Here is a 20,020-nt window from a genome sequence, read left to right on the forward strand (position 1 = left end):
CAAAACGTCATTGTGTTTGTCTGGTTACCAACTAACCTGCTGGGGGAAGCTCCACTGAGGTTTATTCAGTTTATTGTGAAATGTTAGTAATAGGAAGTTAAAGCAATAGGGTCTCTTTCTTTGCAATTGCTTCTATGTTCAGGGCCAGAAGCTGTCCTCAGCTGTGTGGCCACCCCTGAGGCTGGAGAGGATTTCATTTCCACAGGATTTGGCTGATGTCACGGTTTTAAGACTCCATCAAACATTCATTGTTGAGCTGTCTGTAGTAACTGCATGCATATTTTTTAGCTCGTGTGTGTATTTTTAAACAACTGTGTTGTGCACGTTTTTATGTAAATATAAGATGTTAATTCAAATGTACCGATTCTCTTGGTGTTATCCCAGCTCTGCATTGTGCACTGCAGCAGCTGTGTCATCAGAATGCAAGAAACTGCTAGTCAGCCTGAGTTGCATTTCTAGAAGTGTGCAGGCTTTATTCCTTTGTGAGCCATCCGTCAGAAACATAGGCAGGTGCATTTTTCATTGAGGAGTACTGGGGAGGGTGGAAAACCAAGAGTCGCTGCTAGTTTCTCACAAATAGGGCACATCTTGTGCTGCACTTTCAGAAACAGGAATGCCTCCAGCATCTGCCAGCCTTGTAGCCAAAAAGAGGTTACAACCTTTTCATTTGTAAAACATTTCCTGTAATACAGTGAATTATTTACAGCCTTTCATGTTTCTGCACCTGACGGTTTTGCAAACAGAATTACGCATCCTTTTTTTTTTTTCTGTCTCTAAATTCTGACTGAGAAGGTGTGCTCTGGAATTCGAGTCCTGTTCAGGATTCCTATCTACTGTTACTGACACTTAGTGGCTCTAGGTAGACCCACTGTACTGAGCAGGGGCATAGATTGGCAGACACGTGCACATGAAGTAGTCACGTAGAAATTTACAGAGCTGACTCCAAAGAACCATTTAATCTGTGATACATTCTGTTCCACCCCCCAAAAGCTTTCCAGTCTTACCTGAGAAGCGCAAAACCCTGTGCTTCCGCAGTTAAGGTAATGATTATGGCTGAAACAAAGAAGAAGGAGAGAGGTGCTATCCCCAGACGTCCCCAGAGCACGGTGAGTTAGACAAAGCAGTGGCCTCAGGAGGACACCAGAGCAAAGAGCTCAGTGCTTTGTCAGGTCTCTGGCTGCTGACTCACAGCAATCCTCAGGCTTCTGAAGCAGAGCTCTGCTTCTTTCAGTTCCTGCGTATAGCAGTGGTGTGACTAATCTGCATCCCTATTTTTTGTCTCCTGGTAATTTTCTGAGTTGGCATCATAGATCTTCCAGTCATTTCAGGGAGAGGTTTTATGCGGAGTAGGTGTTGAGCAGGTTTCTGTACACACGGGGATGGTTTTGGCATTCTGCGATCCTGAGTTTTCCTCTCTGTCAGGCAGAGAGGTGGGGTGCGTTAGCAGACCTCCAGTGCCCTGTGCATGCTGGAGAGAGATTACAACCTTTGCATGTTGCTAGTATTTAAAGGATTTTGAAGACAAACCATTTATTTTGTGGGGTTAAGCGTTTCTTGGCATCTTTTAAGGAGGGCAGCGTGTACCTGTATGGTTGATGTGCTGAGTTGTGTGTTCACAAGAGGGAGAAACCAACTGCAGAAAAAAAATCCGAGAGTATGTTCTTTACAGATTTGCTTCACGTTGCCCTGCCAAGCATGTGCTGGTGGGCAGTTTGCACAAGCCAGAGCTGGTGAGGCCTGGTGCTGTCTGCAGCGTCCCGTGCCCTGCTCAGGTGTGCTCTGTGTTACCCCCTGGCACAAGCAGGACGCCAGCGGCTGTAACCACAGCAGTGTCTGGCTGAAATACCTGGGGAGGGATAGCAGGGGAAGAAAAAGCAGTCCTGGGCGTTCGGTCCTATCTCAGTGTGTGTGTCACAAAGCCAGCAGGATGGTCAACGACCACGCGGGAGGCACTGCGGTGGTGGGATGTGTCGGGGGCAGCCAGCTGTGTGTCCTCCCTCCTGCCTCTGAGAAGCCCTACACAGAACTGAAGCCTTGCTCACCCAAATGTGCTCTTTGCTGTTTGTGTGCCTAAGGCCAAACAAGCGCTTAAACAAGGTGATTCAGGCCCTAAATACCAGCTCCGTGCCTCTTGTTCTTCCTCTTTTCCAAGCAAGATTCCTGATAGATTCCCACGGTGTGGTTTCTTTGTAATAGGGATAAAAATACCGTAAGAACAGAGCTTTGCTCCTGACATAGGGAAGAACAGAGCATTACAGTATTTCCTTAGGAGGAGAAGACCGGTATTAATGGCAAAATAAATGCAAGCTATTAATACAACAGCAGTATTAGTTTACAGACTTAAAAATAGGTCCATATAGGGCTCATACATTTTAATCAAGTGGCTTTCATTGGTGGCTCCTTTGTGATAACGAAGTAGACTAGAGAATAGCAGTAGGATGAAGTGACTTGTAATTGACAGCTTGGCACCTAATAGCGAAGTACCGAGTTGCATCTGAGGGGGTAGTGGGTGTAAACTCCTTTCAAAATCTATTCACTGTTAAAAATTTGCATAGTAGAAATGCAGCATTATCTGGCTGTGTCAGTAATTGTGTAATGCTGTCTATTAACAGCCTGGCCAAATTTCAGATTGTTTTGTAACGTTTATGTCACTTGTAATATGGTCTCATGCTGCAATTGGTATTAATATCTTGGCATTTCACCTCATGAGATCGTTTGAAATTAACTTTCTGAGATGTATAAAAAGGGATTTGTTCTCCTCCTCGCACTGTGCTAACAAAACTAGATGCATTTTGGGACGCTTTTCTCTTCAGAGGCATTCTGGTACACTGCTTTCAGCAGCCACATATTTTACCCTTATCTGTGTCTGGCCAGCAAGGCGCGTGTTGCATGGGCAGGAAGTTTCTGGTTTACCAGGCAAAAGCTGTATTCATGACAAAGGTAGCTGCTGTCAGAGCTGCAGTTACAGGATGGGCTTTACAAATTGCGTCAGTGCCAGAAATCCACTGGTATTCTGCTGAAATGCTTTACGTTTATCACTGCATTTATTTTTCATGCACGTAGCATTGATTTTTAACTTTATGACGAACAGCCAGGTTCTGCACAGGCCGTTTGTTTTAGTCTGATACCGGGTAAGTATTTAAGAGCTTTGTTGCAGGAACAGAACGGCGGTTCAGCCCTCTGTGGTCCGTGTCCCCCACATCAGATGGTATTAGGCCACAGCGAGGCTGGGATTACTCAGCGTTGGTTGGGTTGGTTCTGCTGCCTTCCTTCGCTCTTAAGGTCTGCTGCCTTTCCACAGGTCTTGGCTAACGTCCATCCGTGATGCCTCTCCTGTCTCTAGAACATCAACTTTCAATTAATTAATATACAAAGTAGACATTGCTTATGCAGGTATTGCTGTGCGGGGCATCTTAGTGTTCAGTTAAGCACCAAAATACAGGGTTGGAAGTCCTCGGTGCCTCTCCCAGGTCTTACACTGACACTTCAGAGTACAGGTAGGCAGAAAAGCCTCTCAGTTCCTGACGCACCAAACAGTCCCCCCTCCAAACCCCTCTCTGGGCCTTAATATGAACAGGAGAACTGGTGGTCAGGTGTTCCTTAAGTGTCTTTACTTCCTGCCAGAAATAAAGACTTTGTCTTCATTTGAAACAATTAAGAAATTATCTTCAGTTGAGGAGGTTTCAGTAATGGAATATGAGAGCTGAGGAGCTCTCCGCTTCCCAGACGATACGGGTTTTCCAGGGAGCAAATAATCAGTAAAGCAGAGAAAGTGCTGTAACGCACATTCATATCGCTTCAGCTATCTTGCCTTTGGCACGGATTTACCCCTTCGCACAGCACGGTCTCTGTCTCGCTGTGGTTGTGTTTGTGTAGCTGCCTTCTAAAAATAAAACCCCGTCAGAACAGGACTGGATTACGGCGCATGGAAGATCCTCTCCTCCTTATCTGTTAAGCCCCGGCATTGCGAGTGATAGGAGCGTGTTATCAGTGGTAAAGGAAGTATTTGAAGCAGAATCACTTCCGCTGGTGGAGGCATCGGCTGCCAGGAATTCCTGCTGCAGCTCGGCACATTGTTTGCTGTTTGAATGCCTTTGGCAAGCTGCAGCCTTCCAGCCAAGACGCTGGGCTGCATTTCAATGGTGGCTGCGGTTTGCATCTGTGATTGCATTTTCCTGTTGTGTCTTAAGAGTTAGAAGCATTGCAAAGAGCAGTTCGATTTTCTGGTGCCTTTTATCAGCAAAGTCTGTTGAGATGTTCTGGGGGGTCGTCCCCTTTTGGTGATTTGTCTTCTTTTTTTTTATTTAATAATCCTACGGGGAAGAGGGTGGGGAGGGGAAGTGTGCTTGTGAACGTCTCTGTTAATCATACAGATTTTTTTTTTTTTTCCTGTGATGGATTGCAAAGGAAACAAAACTGGGAAAGCCTGCCCAGATGCCCTCCTCTGGAGCTAACTGGGGTGCTTTAACATGTTTTGGCCATGACTAAAGGCCGAAACATCTCTGCACAGATCAACCAGAAGCAACAGGAATGTCAGTGCTCCCTGACCTGTGTCTGTGTGGAGTCAGACGGCCCCCATCTCCTTCCAGCCCTGATTGGAAACGAAGCCTGCGCGCTGCCGTCGGTGGAGGAGGGATTGTTCGTTCCCTCAGCCCTTCCGTGGGCATGGCCATTTTCAGCATCTTGGCCGTCATGACCAGCTGCAGGCTATAATGTCTTCATTTATTCCGCTCATTTGTGAAGTGTTTAAAGAGGAAAAAAGTATTTATTTAAAAAAGTGAATCATTAAATAGCAGTCCTCCCTGCCCGACTTGTTCACTTGAAAAGATGGAAGAGCACAGTAAAATCCCCCAAACTGGCCTGGTTTTTGCTGTGTATTCATGCTGTGAAAAATAATTTTGCTTGGTTTTGCTTTGCCTTTAAAAATATCTGAGTGGTTATGGCATGTATACCACATTGAATACTACGTGGTGCTCCTTTTTAGCCTGCCTTCCATCTGTGGGTGCTGTTACTCTCCCCCCGTGCCCGTTCCCTTGTTCTGGCAAGTTGTGTCCCCTTCTGCAGAGCAAGGCCCCCTCCTCCCGCCTGCCTTTTCCATGTGGTTTCTTTACCATCACCTTCCAAGTGGCAGGGGGAGATGTTGCAAGGGCTGCTCTTAAGGACATGGGTATAGAAAAACAACGATGTTCATAATGTGGAAACTGCTTTTATTAACTTAATAATTCCAGCCACAACTCCCTGAAAATTGGCACAGTCTACAGCCAAGATCAACAGATTTCTAAAATTTGGAGTCTCTAGGCGAAGCTTCTCAATGCCAAAAAAGTGAGGAAAATATTCAAGTAAGTTCATCTCAGTTTTTGGATTCTTCTCCTTCCCGGTTTTGCATCCAGCTTGCCACTCAGAAAAATTCCTCCCTGGAACAAGATCACACCTGTGAAATTCCAGCTTGTTTGGTTTTCTTCCAGCGTGGATTTTAAAGTGGGAGGATGACTTCAGGTGCGGAAGCGTTGATCTCTCTCCACAATGCCTCGCTACAGCTGCTGGCACACTCACCACTTGTTTTATGGTTGTTGCTGGCCGTAGAGTAAGCTAACAGCCTTGTTAGTGAGCTCTCTTCAACGGGCAGGGCTCGCATAAATTGTCTACCACTCTGTAAAACCTGCTAAAAAAAGTGTCAGGAGATAATTTCAGGGCTAAGGAGGGGATCAGGATCTTGCTGCACTCCTTCCTCGCCTTGGCTGGCGGTTACCAGAATCACGACTTTATAAATCTGTTTTATCTTTTTTAAAAAGCAAAAAGTAATTTGTCTGCCATTGCTCACCTGGCTGGTTATTGAATTGCCTGTCATAGGGAGGAAAGGTTTTTTTTCCTCTCAGTCTTTCTTTAGATGATTTCTCTCTGATTTCACAGAATCACAGAATCGTCTAGGTTGGAAGAGACCTCCTTTATTTTAAGGAAATTAAAGGGAATTTATTTTTATGTCCTTTATTTTAAGCTCATCATCTAAGTATATAAATAGAAGGATAGACTATGACCTGCAAATTATTGTTAAAAGCAAATGAGATTGTACCTGTTAATTCCATTGAATTTGTATTGTTGTTACTTTTTTCTCCTTTTGCCTCTGGGTGCTTTTGAACGTTTGTGTGGGACGACTCGTGTCTCCTCTGGGTGTGCTTCACCAGAACAGAGTCCAGCTGGGTCAAATGGCAAAGCGAGGGCGCTCCAAGGGTCTGAGCGTTGCCCACCTGGTGTGTTTCTTCTCTGTCTTATTATAACATCAGAAAATAACTGTGCAAATTTGGATAAGCATTTTCTTAGACTTAAATACCTTGAGGTGGGCAACGTGCTGAGGACCGGCAGGTCAGAGTGGTTTCAGGGAAGTCTCTGCACACTTGGCTCTTCTTTGCAGCTGAGGACTTCTAGCACTCACGTTTGAAAACGGTGACCTCCTGCAGGAATCCAGCTTACTTTTTACTTCCCCTGCATTTAACACTGAAAATATGGCAAACTTGTGTGTGGATTTTTAGTCTTTGCTGGTGCGTAGTGGCTGTTTGATGACATGAGTAAGTCTTAAAAGTGACCGTAATAAGCCCAGCTGTTAGCTCTGGCGTTGACCTCCTGCCGTTTGCCACCATCATAAATCACCTTTAGCAGCATGTCACAGAACTGTATAAAAATTGTTTTAATTAGTAACTGGAGCAGAGTTGTGTTGGAAAATTTTTCTTCCCTCAGGTTTAATGACTTGAAAAAAAACAGCTGTATTATACATATAATTAAAATATATTAAAAATTTAAAAGGAATCCATGTGCTCCAGAAAAGTAATCCCTATTTCACTAGCGTTTCATAGGCTGAAAGAGGATTAAAACTCTTTGTTTCATATACAATAAGCCGTCCTGCTAACAAGAGAAACGTTAAAATGAGCCTAGTATTGTACTCAGAGATCTGCAAGGATGCCGAGCCAGTGTGGTTTTAACAGCTAGAAACTTGGTGTCGATACGACCCCCGGGGATTTCTGGAAGCAGGGGTGTGTTTTTGTACGTGGGGGTTTGTCATGCCAGCACCAAACGTCGTTTGGACCATTTACGTGTTGTGTTCACTGTGCCTGCTTACAAAAAGGGAAGTTTGTTTTATTTGTGCTTGGGGGCCACATCTCGAGGTCTGATGGCAGAGTTGGGCTGCGAATTCGGAAGCTGTTCGTTCATTCATTCACTGGCTTAGCGTCCCAGTGGAATGTGGGTGCCTGTGAGCTGTAGCTGTAAGCGTTTGTCTTCGTGTCCTGGCTGAGAAGTGCGGGTGGGAGGCGAGGGCTGCTTGCGAGGAGATCCCTTGCCCCTTGTCCCATTCATCTGAGCATCCCAGGCGTGCTGTGGCTGTGGCACCAGACCCGCCGTGTCCGGGAGCTCTGCGGAGCCCCTTTACTTGTGTGATCTGCTTTCCAGGTGGGTTCCAGACCTGGAAAATCAGCACTGCTTCCCCACCTGCTTCCCTCGGTAATGTAACATGTGGCGTGGTGAAGTCAAGCTTGTTCTCTCGTTATAAAATCGGGGAAGAGTTGTCTTTGAGTGTTCAAGGAAAAGCTTGTCACTGCTGTCAGACTGTGAGGGTCTACCCTGCCAGGCAAGGAAATGTAGAGGAAAGCACTTGAACTAATGGTGTTTGCATACTACATGTGAAAATGTTTGCTGTACTGTGACAGGACTCAATGCGACACACATAGCTGTGTGTGTACCACAGAGGATGTTTCTAGGTCTGCTAAGCTGAGACCCAAGTTTTCTTGTTTGTTTTACTTGCAACAGAGACAGATTTGTGCAGAAGATTTCCCGTGAACCTAAACTTTCCCAAGGGTCTGGGTTCAGACAGATTTGTCATTTTAAATGGGTAAGCGTGCACACAGGCACATATTCTCACCCACGCGTACCATTATAATGTCTAGGAGGCATTTAAACATGTTTGTAGACTTTGATAGTTGTGTTATTTTATCCCTTGCTGTGGTGTGTGTGCGGAAAATGGAGGCTTCTGTTTCCTCCTGGGCATCCATACCAAAAAGCTCTTTGATCTCTGGTGAGGATTCCAGAGATATCAATTCCTTATTTCCTCTGCCTTTTCATTTCTGCCTATTGTGTCAACAAAACCTGCAAATTCAGGTTGCTGTTTTCCTGGCAAAGCAGTATAAAATTAACTGCTACCATTAAACATCATGTTGAAGCAGTTTAGCAGTGCACTTGTGGTTTGGGTTTGTTTGTTTTTATTTTATTTTATTTATAAAATACTTGAAGGAAGAAGCTCATGATGCTTTCACTTCCTCTTCAAGACTCACTCTCCTAAAGTGTAGCTTTTTTAAATTTCTCTTTAAAGTAACTGAAGAAACTTTAATTCTAGTATCTGTTTTTTCTTCGTTCCATCCCTCTACCATATGAATTAAAGAACCATTAATAATAACTAAATGACTTGCTATGGGACATATTTTTAAGGTGCAAGACCTCTCCTATTGCCCTGTTAAATTTCTTCTTTTCAAATATTTTATTTCCCAGAAGGAGCTTTTATGAGAAGCTTGTTTAGGTCTCCATGCAAATGTTTAAAGCCCCATCAAGTGTTTTTCTGAATGACTGGGGACTGGTTTGTGAGTTGCAGTCAGAGCTAACACCTCTAACTGCAGAGCGAGCTTTTGGCACCATCATGCTCAGAGTTATGTCAGTAATAATTCAGAGGAAAGACTGTTGCTTAATAGACACCAGCAAATCCAGTATTATAGGAAGTTGGAAAATGAAAATATATAGTGCTGTATACTTTATGTATGTTCAGGATCCGTGAACCTGCCCTAAAATTAATACTGTTCTACTGGAAGAATGATGAAGCTTTTAAATATGGTTATAAAACAAGTTGCCTTCTAGAAAATCTCATTCTTGGGGTAGGTGATGTTGTCTGGTCCTGCCAATTTATGTTTAGATACTAACAAAAATTCTTGTGAGTTACCTTGAAATTCAGTGCAGCTGTGTAATTGCTCTTTACAGTGCTTGGGTGTTAAACTTATTTATTGCAAATACGACATGTCAAAACATTCAGTCTTTAAAGTGACTGATTTTGGACCAAGTTCCAATTTACCAGCTTGAAGTATTCAAACAACCAAAACAACTTCTGTTATTTTTACAGTGTGAGTCCAGGATTTTGCTTTCAAAAGCTGGTAAATTATTGACGAACTGTGTATGTGCTGAGTCCCGCAGTAAGTATAGGTGCAGCAGTCCTGGAATGAACACGGATGCCAGTGGGAGCTGGAGCCTTGGGTTAGGAAGGATTTGCATGGAAGAAGAAATGTCGTATCGGGACAAGGGTGCTGCCTTGCTAAGGTGAGGGGAGCTCAGGGTCCTTTAGCCCTAGTGTAAGGCGTGAGAAGCATCAGATCCAGATTCAGAGCCCACTTCCACGCACCTTCTCTTGTGGCTCAAGGTTTGTTTTAATGCCAGGCCTTGCCATCTGTTTTAAAATGGAATAAAAGTTAGATTGGGTTTGGAAACTCTTCTCGGAGAAGTGACCTCTTACTCTAGTGCATGCGTTTTGAATTATTAATGCATTTTAGCAGTAGCACCAGAGCTGTGATGTGCACTTTGAGAACACCCGGGACAAGCTCTGCTGGTTTTTATTTCCCCCAGTACATGGTCTGCATTTCTTCCAGCTCTGCCAAGCCTCCCTTTATCCATCACTTTCTAGTTACTTTAAACTAAGTAGAGTTCAAACTAAGCAGAAGATCTTTTTAGGGCTGGTTTGTGTTGCTGCTGAATCAGAGGGCACAGAGAAGTTTTTGTCCTTCACTGAGCTGTGAAGATTTTCCTTCTGCCTCTCCTGTCTAAAGGATTTGCAGGCTGCTAATAAAGATCCAAACACAAGTTCTGGTCGGGTGGCGGGACGTGGGAAAGCACATCCAGCAGCTTAGAGGTGTCCAAATATTGTATTGGTTATAAAGACATCATCTCGACTGAAGATGTGCAGAGGATGAAATGCATACCTACACCGTTCGGAATAACGTCAGTGTGAAGCCATCAAGGACAAAGACATCTTTTGCTTGTTAAAAGGTTTTAAGATTATCTGCAAAGATGAAAAGGAGTTTTATGTCCTAGGTCTCAGATTATGAGGATGCCTTTTTGCTTTTGAATTATTATTATTGTGTTTTTCCTGTTACTGATCTGCATTGTCATTATTTCTGTATCTGTGCTATGGTGTGCTTGCCATTAGGTATAGCTTTTCACGTGTAAAGTCACTTCCCGCTCAGATGTGTCATAGGAAGGGGGAGCTCCGAGCACGGATGCCTCTGGTCACGCTCACGCTGTGAAGAGCACACGTGCTCCTGCCCACCTCCCTGCCTGCTGCCCCCTAAAACCAACGAACAATTAACAAAAGGATCATCTCTGCCATGCCGCGTTTCTCCCTCTGGCGTCTCCTCTCAGGCAGCAGTTAAAGGATCGGGCCGGTCGTGGCTGAGGCCTTCAAGCCTGCCATAAAAAAAAACAGGTAAAACGTTAGGCTATTTTCAGGTTTTAAAGAAAAAACAAATCCTAGAATTCTACATTAAAAAAAGGAAGATAAACTCTTGTTCACTGCAAGCAAGCACCAATAATGTGCTGTGGGGTCTTTGTTGTTGGTTTGTGTTCTAAAGGGAAAATAGAGGATTTTAATCTGAATTTGGTTGCTGTGGGAGAAGACCCAGATTGGTAACTTCTGATCGTATGAATGATATTTGTTTGCTACTTTAAGGGGTTTGTCTGCTTGATTTCTGCTTTTTTAGGGAAGAGGAGGGTTGCCTCAGACTTGAAGACTTCTCAAGAGCAACTTAAGTAGAAACTTTTAAACAGAAAAACTTCAATTAAAAGCAGGTCTCATACTGCTCCATTCTTTTTTTAACAAGAGAGAACTCCAAGCCTTTTTTACCTCTGAGCTGGTGCCTTGTTCTTCGTTGCCTGCTGTGCTGCTGGGAGCTCTTCATGAGCAGTGAGATATTTTTAAGATTAATTACCCATAATTACTATTCACGCCCAGAGAGACCAAAAAATAATAGGAGCTTGTAATTGCAACTGATTTTTGAAGTCTGCTAAGTAGGAACTTACCTAATTATGGCCACAACTTTGGTTGTGATCTTTTCAAAAGTCAGGTAAAGCAGTGCTGGGGTTGGTCAGTATTTGACCTGGAAATTTCTTGTTTTGGCCCTGATCTTGGCAATTTCAGTAAACGATGCTCTTCCTTCTAAACTATTTCTTATCTAGTACTCCAGCGCCGTTGTGCAGTGGGCATGATGGCCAAGGAAGTCAGAAGTTCCCCGGGTCCTGATATAACCAATGGGGGGCACTTAACTCTGGTGTCATTCTTTAGGAAAAAGATGAGCACGATCATCTCATTGCTTCCTTTTCGGGTCTTAGACAAAATCAAAATCTCTATCTGCCTTTGCAAGTCTTGTCCCATGAAGAAGGGTGAAAGTCAGATGCCAAAGGCATTTGTGCTCACAGCGTTCCTTCTCACGTGCATTAAGTTTACTCTGCAATGAAATCTGTACTGCTCTGAGGTGCTTTTGAACTGCCGGGATGTTCCAAAGGGGAGCCGTGATCAAGAATAAATCCACGTTGTGTAACGAAAGTTGCACTTCCTGAGGTCAGGCTGCACTCTTAGTAAATACGCTGCTGCACTTCTCCTCTAAAACTTTTTTTTTTGCTAGGCTGTTTTTCAGGGTTACTTTATGTGGCATTTTCGTGTGATGTATTTTGAGTCTCCTTTGGTTTGGATGCTTTGTAAGATGCAGATGAAACAATTCCTACAAGCAGTGAAATTTGAATTATATTAAAATAGGTGTTCCTTCGCTTGTTTCTCCCCTTTCCCCCAAGTCTGTTGTATATTAATTTCCTGAATCCATCTGTCATTTCTTTGGTTGCTTAGGAATAGCTGAGAAGCAAAGTGTGTTCTGAACTGATTTTAACAAAAGTTTCAATGGTGCTGTCAGAGTTTGTTAAACTTTTTTTTAATCCTTTAATTGAAAGAAAGCCTTCAGTGAGGTCGTCATCTCTGCCAGGTTTGTGTAGGATGTTTTGATTTAAAACCAAACCTAAAGTATTTGTTTTGTTTTCAAGAGTCAAGTGTTGCTTTCCCCTCTCAGCTTGGTTTAACTTGTGCCTAACTAATGTCGTAAAGATGAAGAACTTGGGTCATTCGTTGACTCTTCTCACGACAGTCCTGAAAAAAAAATGTTTCAATTTTTAATTAGATTAAAAAAAAAATGGAGAGGGGGAAGACTTCCAGTTTTAACAACCAATTACCAATGTATTCCTACAATTCTTGTGTATCAAATGGATGAGTTTTTTAGTTTTCCTTTGAAAATCACTTTGGATGTGGTGATGTACTATGCTTTCTGCTACAATTAGGAGTGTATTTGTCTTGCAAGTTGCTATGATCAGATTAAGGCTAAAACCACCACTGTAAAACAAACTGTATCTGCATCAGTAATACTAAATCTCAGTGCTGCTGTAACATGTCCTTGAATTCCAAAAGGGCTGCAGCGTGGATTACACGTAAGCCCTGCGCTGTCAGATGTGCTGCGTGTGTACACTCAGTGTTCCCCAGACAGAAATTTGTTCTTTTAAATATGCTCACTTCAGTGGCTGTGGACAGTCTGAGTTATTGGGAAGGCCTGTAGCACTTCACACCTTGTGTGTGCTCATTTAGACAAGCTATTGCATCAGAGCTTTCTGTAGGTGAGTGTGTGTTCTACTCCCAGTTGCTGACAATTCACTCTTTTCTTTTGGAAACTCGGAAGTTCTTCGTACAAAGCTTAACTGAACTGCCAGGATAATACAGTGAAATAAGACTTTGAATTCTTTGTTTGTCCACAATTTGGAGCTGTGGGGGGCTGTCTCCTGGAATTGCTCTGCTCCTTGCTCTCCTGCACGTGGCAGTGCTTTCCATGCGCGGACAGCAGCCTGTCATCGTCATCACTAACCGCTCACCTCTGGCTGCCACGGGGCGATGAGCATCGCGATGAGCATCGCGTCACCCGCCGGGAGGAACCGAGTCACCTGCATTGCTGGGTGGCCTCAGGGATGCCGTATCGGAGTGGTTGACGCTGTTATTCTTATCCTCGTGGTTGTCTTCATCAACGTCAGGCAGAGCTGAATCATAACAGCCCACCTCCTGGAGGTCTGCAGAAATCCAGAGAACAAGTGCGCCAGAAGAGCAAACTTCTTAGGAGCTTTCAGAGAGTAGGGCACACAGTGGCAGAGTTAAACCAAAAGCTTTTCTCTTTGGGGAGTGCAGTTAAATGCTTAAATGCAGAACTGGGAGCCCAGCTCCGCGATTCCAATGGGGAGATCTCAGGTGGAGCCTGCAAGGTGTAGACCTGGTTCCAGCGTGACCCAAGTTGTTCAAAGACCACCTTCCCTGATCTGTCATCTGGGAAATTTAAAGGTTAAAATTTTCTTTTCAAATCTTCGTTGCCTTATCTTCTGCCTCTGGCATTTTAGTAGAGTTTTCTAGAGTGAAAATCTGTGGTTTTTAGATCCAAGAACTTTTATGGAGTTTTCCTCTATTTGTAACTCTTGAAGTTTACTCTATTGGAGACAGCCGATTAAGGTTTTGAGACATGGATCAAAAACAAACAAATAAACAAAAATTTCCACAAGATAAGTTTTATGAAACATTTCATAAAAATAAAAATAATCCTATTTATTGAGCTTTTCCAAGATGATTTCTGTAATACCATGGATAGAAGGCATTTTGCTTTACTGTCCTTGCTGCCCTTCACCGAGTCAACATACAGAAGGTGCATTCTTTTATCTGCAAAAGCATTTTTCTTCCTCCCCTGGGATTTTGGAAATGCATGTGATGTACTGCTTTGCCTCATGACATAAATAATCCGCGGCAGGCAAGTAATGGGGTAATTCCTGTGTGTACTTGCAGTCTGGAAAATACAGCTTCATGATTTCCAGTTGGCCACTCTGTGCGTTTGCAATCCATTTCATATAACCGCTGGGAAAAAAACAGCATTGAAGTGGTCATGGTCTCGAGTGACCTGAAATGTCGAAGGCTGGCTTGCACCCTGCTGTTGTGCTTCACGATGCCGTCTGTATTTCTGTGATCGTGCGCTGGTTTTCAGTTGGGACTGGGCTGTGCAGTTCCTCCCCACCTGCCAGATCTCTGAGGTGCCTCAGCAGCGCTGGGGACGGCCTCAGGACAGCAGGAGAGGATTTCTCTTACTTGCCTGGCACCTCTCTGCTGCAATCAGTGCTTTACTCACGAGGACAGTCTGTTTGACCTCGATGTAAGTAAGCCCTTACTGGGCAGGGCTTATTTAGTGAACTAAGAGCTTCACTTCCTAGTGAAGCTTGTCTATTTAGCAGGAATCCATCTTTATACAAGGCCCAGAAAATATCTAGAATAAAAAACTCCTCTTGCTTTTTGTTAGCCATAAGGTTGCAATGAATACTTAAGAGGATGGGCTGTTTTTCAGTGCAGTGTAATGTGTTTGCTTTTCCTGGGCTGAAAGCTCCAGTCCTTCTAAAGCAGTGTCTCCAAGAAATAATATCAAACCCAATCATATAATTAGATTAAAAGTTGTGGGAATTTCAAAGTAAGTCTCATTATTAGCTAGGCATTTGTCTGCCATAAGGGTGCATGCACATGTATCTTCAAGCCTTTCTCAAAGAGAGTGAAGAAATCTGTTTGTTTAAAGAAACTTGAGTTTCTCACATAATTGCTTAAGACTTTAACATGATTATCTCAATCTTTTTTCCAACTCATTATTTTCAGAACTGAAAATGGATGACAGTAGTGTCACCTATTTCATTTTAATGACTGCATTATACCAGCTTTCTGTCTGCTGAGTAGTGCCTTTTGCCAGAATTATTGAGGCTGAAACCTTATAGATGAAGTGGTAGGCACTTTCTGAGCACGGGTTATGTTGACCTTAGATGAAACATCTAATTTTCAGACTCTTCTTACAGATTTTCATCATTGATTTGGTTGAGATAACAGTAAAACAACCCGCTGGCTTTAGGGCATTCGTGTGTCTTGTTGGAATAATGGTACCTACAGATCTGTACCCGTGTGGACCTCTATCAAGGTTTTAGCATCTCCGTTTTGGAGTGGTAGGAAACCAGGGCAGGTGTGTGAACAGCAGAAAACAAGAACCATGCACATGGTTGTGTTTGCACTTGAAGAGAAGGAGAGGTGCAATAAATACAGGCATCGTGATTCCCCTTGGAGTTTCATGTTAAAGCCAGATATTTTTAGTCTGGCTGAAGTTTTGTATGCAACATCTGGCTAAAGGGGGAAGTTTTTGTTTTTTCTCCTAGCAAAATTTTCTTTTTTCAGAAAATCAATTAGTCCATGTATCTCTTCTGGTCATTTTCCAGCTCCCCTTTCCCAGAAAGGAGTAGATGAGAGGAAATACTTCCATCTAGTCTATTCCACGCTTTAGCACTTGCTCAAGTTTTTGTATAGAAATGCCTGTGGTGATCTAAAACATATGGGAGTTGTGCACTGCGCCTCTGCACCCAGCTGTGGAACACGGGCTTTCCTTTTTCTTCATAAAAAAAAAAAGGAGAGGGGAGGATTTAAGATGTGAAATTGTAAAACATCCTTTCTCACACATGCATGTGTGCACAAAAATTGTGTGCGCACCCTCACGCTTCCAAACTGAAGTTGAGCAAAGAAATGAGCAAGTAGCTAAAGGTCATGGGCTTAATTTGAAAGCTCTGGGAGTCCTGTAGTCGTAGAGTAACCTTTATGTAAAACTGGGGGCGGAGGCACAGTAAATGCCAAACGCACCGGGTTTCACACGGCCGGGTTGGTAAAGATGAGTGGTTGTTGATCTTTCCCACTTCTGGGGTCATGGGAGGAAATAGAATAAGCTTCCCCTCAGCTTTTATCGCTTCCTCCTCCAGCTAAGGGGAGATTATTTTCCTTCATTTGCTGCTCCTCTTGTCAGCAAGAGAGGTTGGTATTTAGCCAGATAATAAATAATGCTTTTCCTGGGGAAGCAGTTCTCAGATGTGGTTGTAGTAACACTGATTTCTCCCCCTCGTAGCTTTTCTGTCTTGAGCCTAGTCCTGCAGATCCGTGCTTGGAAAGATATGGTTTGCGTAAATGTGATGTGCAAAACTTGTTTGGTTTTGCCTACAGTCTGTTTCCCAAGCTTTTAGAGAAGTTTTGATGGTGCCTTATTACCCACTGACTTGTTTGTTCGTCCTTTTGAGTAAGTTTTTGATGACGAAATTTGCAGTGGAAGTATTGTTGTGCAATCGGGCTTATTTACTGCTGCTCTGTAAATGGAAAATAAGGGATGTTACCCAGCCCAGCCCACTTCTCCATTTGGCCTATGTATTAAAAACAAAATGAATGCTCTGTTTGGATGAGAGAAGGTGAGAAATCACAGTACAAACCTCTCTGCACTCTGAGTAAGAGAAAAAGCTGTGGCAGTGAGACAGGATCAATGGCTAGATTAAGGAAATTGGGCTTCTCGTTGCCACAGCACTCTTCCTCCCATCAGAATGATTGCTTCTGGGGCTGCTTTTATTGTTCTTTCTCCTCTCCCAGAACTCCTGAGGAGATTTCAGGTATTTAAGGCATTTTTTCCAGTGACTGATTATTATCAGTGTGGGAAAAAAAAAAAAAAAGTGAATATTGATTTAGTGGGGGAGAAAAAAGAAAAAGCAAGTGAGCAAGAGACTAATAGCCTGCAATGACAGGACTGTATCAATTTTCAGTTCTCTCAGAGGAATAATATGCTTGTTTCCAGCAAATGGAAAAGGAGAGTCTGACTAAAACTGTCACTGACCTCCCACAGCATTTAATGGATTCTGGAGCTCCGAGCAGAAGAGGCAGTCATAACTAACTCCGGGATTTTAATGCACTTTCCTTGAAAGTCAGCAGTTTTATGAAATGCCGTATGCAGGAAGATAAAACGTATATGTATCTTACAGAGCTGTAAAAAAAATTTATATTCACTGGCTTACTCTTTTTTTGACCGCGGATGAAGGCGTTTCTCAATAAGCTTAAACAAGCCCACGTTAGAGCTTCTGCTTGGTTTCTACCCTTAACATGTGTTGCCAGCATATAAAATGAGCCTGTTTAAAAATGATGGGCGAAGAGTGTGAAGCAATCCTGCTCCTGGCCCCTTCCAGAGGCTTTTCCGTGCCGGCAGCCCCGGGCGCTGAGGGCAGCGCTGGCTTTGGGCACAGCGACGGGCAGTGGCCGAAGTAAGGGCCCCGTTCTGTCCAGCAGTAGCCAGGGAACGAAAGGAGGCTTTGTTCTGTGGTAAAGCCACTTTTCTTTTGAATAAATAAATAAATAAGCAAGCCCCTTCAGTTGAAGGGTCTCCTTGTTTTTGCCTGGCCCCGCCAAGTGGCTGGTTCCTCACACGGAGCCGTCCCCATTGTCTTGGCGCTGGAAATGCGCGATGCCGTGCCGAGCCGTCCTTCAGAAGGACGGGGCTCGTGAGCCGGGAGATGATTTTGCTCATTTTCCTTAGGAACCCGAATCATTGCCGAATCCCACCGTAATTTGTGGTGCGGTGCCACCTAGCGTGCGGAGGGCGTTCAGGCCTCTCCTGCTCCGCAGGCCCGTGGCCGCGGTCGTCTTCTCCTCGCCTCCAGCTCCAGCGGTGCGTGGGGAGAGATGCCTGTAGCAGTACTTGTGTGCCATGAGCTGTCGCTTTTCAAAAGTCTCGTCGTTACAATTGTTTGGCGTTTTTGGAGCGAGGTGAGGCTGGGGAGTAGAAAAGGGCAGGAGAAACGGTGGTAATTTGCGCATCCTCATCATCTGCTCATCCGTCGGCTCATTCTGCGGTCATAAGCTGATTTTGTATCGTTTGTGTGTTTCTTAAATCACATCAGGAATTATTTTTTTGTCATTTAGAACATGTCCAGTGGTTGGTAGGTGTTTATATCCAGTGTGTTTTACCGTTGCACTTTCATTACTCAAGAGATGTCATTACGAATCCGTGCTTGAGTTCGAACCCCAAACCCTGCCCACCTGGAAGCCGTTTGGGTCTGACTTCTCTGGTCTTTGGGCCTGTTGTTGGTGGATCTGATGCAGGAAAAACGTGGCTTCATCCCTTGTGCTGTCGTTCTTCCTTTGCATTTTGATCCCCTAGTTGGCTCTTTTAAATTCTGCTCGTATTAAAACACGGCTTTTCTGTCAGCGAGACGGAGGAATCCTTCCCTCTCCTGTTCCGACAAGCGTGTAACAGCAGCGGTGCGCTTGCAGACACGTCCTGGTCCAGCACCAGTGTTGGTATCGCTGTGTGATATCCAAAATGTTTAATTCTAAATACTGCCAGGAGGGGGTCTGTGCCTCCCCAGGTGATGAATGACTAAACCTCGGCGCGATAAAGGCTGCCAGAGAGGATTAATTTCTGAATAATCTCATTTTGGTTTCAATTGATTGTGAAATCAGACTTTAATAGGGTGTGAAATGGAAATAGAGAGAGGTAACACCAGCTGCCTTTATTTACATGTGTTAATCAGCACAGAGCCAAACAACAACAAAACTGGAGCCATTCGTAGTGTTCGAAATGCCTCAGTTTGGCTGTGAACTTGGAAGAATGCTACTTTGCAGATAGGTGGAAGGTCGGTGGCATTTTTTAAAAAACATCCCAAACATGCCAGCATCCTATCCGAACCCTGAAGTTACTGTATTTCAGAAATACCAAAAGTGGCTATGGAAACCCATCATTACATTGAATTAGTTTTGCTTTGAACAGTAATGTGGAAAATATTTACTTTTCCCTTTTTGTGCATAGCCTGTGGTGTAACGAATAACACACAAGAGCGGGCATGTGTGCTTTGTGTATCAAAGTGACTATTTCCAAATGTCTGCTATTACAGTCACCAGGGTCAATTAACCAGTGACTGAAGGTGGTTTCCTTTGGAGACAGACTGGGTTTTTCTTTTTGGCTCCTCGTTCTTAAATGGTGGGCACCACAATTCTATGGGAATTGGTGTCGGAAGCAGAGCTTGGTCTGCAGCCAGGGAGATTTTCAGTTAGCTGTTCAATGCAGCTTGGTGGGGCGGCAGGGAGAGCAAATACTGATTTGGGTTGTGCTGTGGGTGGTAGTAGGAGATGTCTCGGCAAAACCCATCATGTCACTTCTGGCTAATTCCCTCTGTTGTTTGACAGCAATTTGATTTGGGTTCCTGCGAAACTTAGGGGTTTTGACGGTGTTGCTTGGGGATTGGTTTTGTTGGAACAAGGAAGGTGATTTCTGCAGCAAAGAGCTGAGGCAGGTTCAAGGAAACTTTTTCATTATTCCTCTGGAGAGGAAGAAGCAGCCTCCTTAGCTTCAGCTCATGAGATTTACCCCTTCTTTCCTTTACAGTTTCCCTCACTCATAACCCATAACCTGCCAGAAGGAGCAGAAGATGGGACAAGGAGAGAGTGGCTATGTGATGTAGGGCTCTGTGCATACACTCGGGTGCACGTGCCTCGGTACCCCAGGACATCCACGTGGGAGTTGCTGCACAGAGATGGGTATAAACCTAGTGCGTAGTACGGTTTCTTTCAGCATCAGCAGTCTCCATGAAAAACGCAGATTTACTGCACACCAGCATGTGAAATTATGCTGTTTTTTCTTACAAAACAATATCTATATTTCAGCATCTGACATACAGTCAGGCTTGTAACCTACATACTTGGCTTGCACAGTTGAGAACTGCATGTTGTTTGTCAGGATGAGGGCAGTGATTTCATTTAACAAAGTCAACTTAGAGAATAGTTGAACTTACAGCTGGATAAAATAGGCTTTGTCAGTTGAGGGGAAAAAAGAACATTTTGGTTATTTACTGGTGTTTCTTTTTCCTGCTATCTGGTACTTGGAAACAAGGAGCATAGATGGTTTTAAAAGGGAAACAAAGTTTATAATCAGCCTTGTCTTATACTAGTAGCATCCTTTGCAGCTCCGTGTACTTATGAATGATATATGCTACTAGTTAGGGAAATACAAGCAAATGAGCAGTACAGACAACTGTTCACACGTTGCTCTGTCGCATT

General features: G+C 43.8%; 1 protein-coding gene across 7 annotated transcripts in view; it reads left to right on the forward strand.

Moving 5' to 3' along the window:
• The window catches only part of ARHGAP32 (Rho GTPase activating protein 32), a 259,764-nt gene that overhangs the window by 122,441 nt on the left and 117,303 nt on the right, over positions 1–20,020 (forward strand). The window lies entirely within an intron of this gene.

Source organism: Anser anser (assembly GCF_964211835.1).
Source record: "Anser anser genome assembly, chromosome: 22".
Taxonomy (NCBI): Eukaryota; Metazoa; Chordata; class Aves; order Anseriformes; family Anatidae; genus Anser; species Anser anser.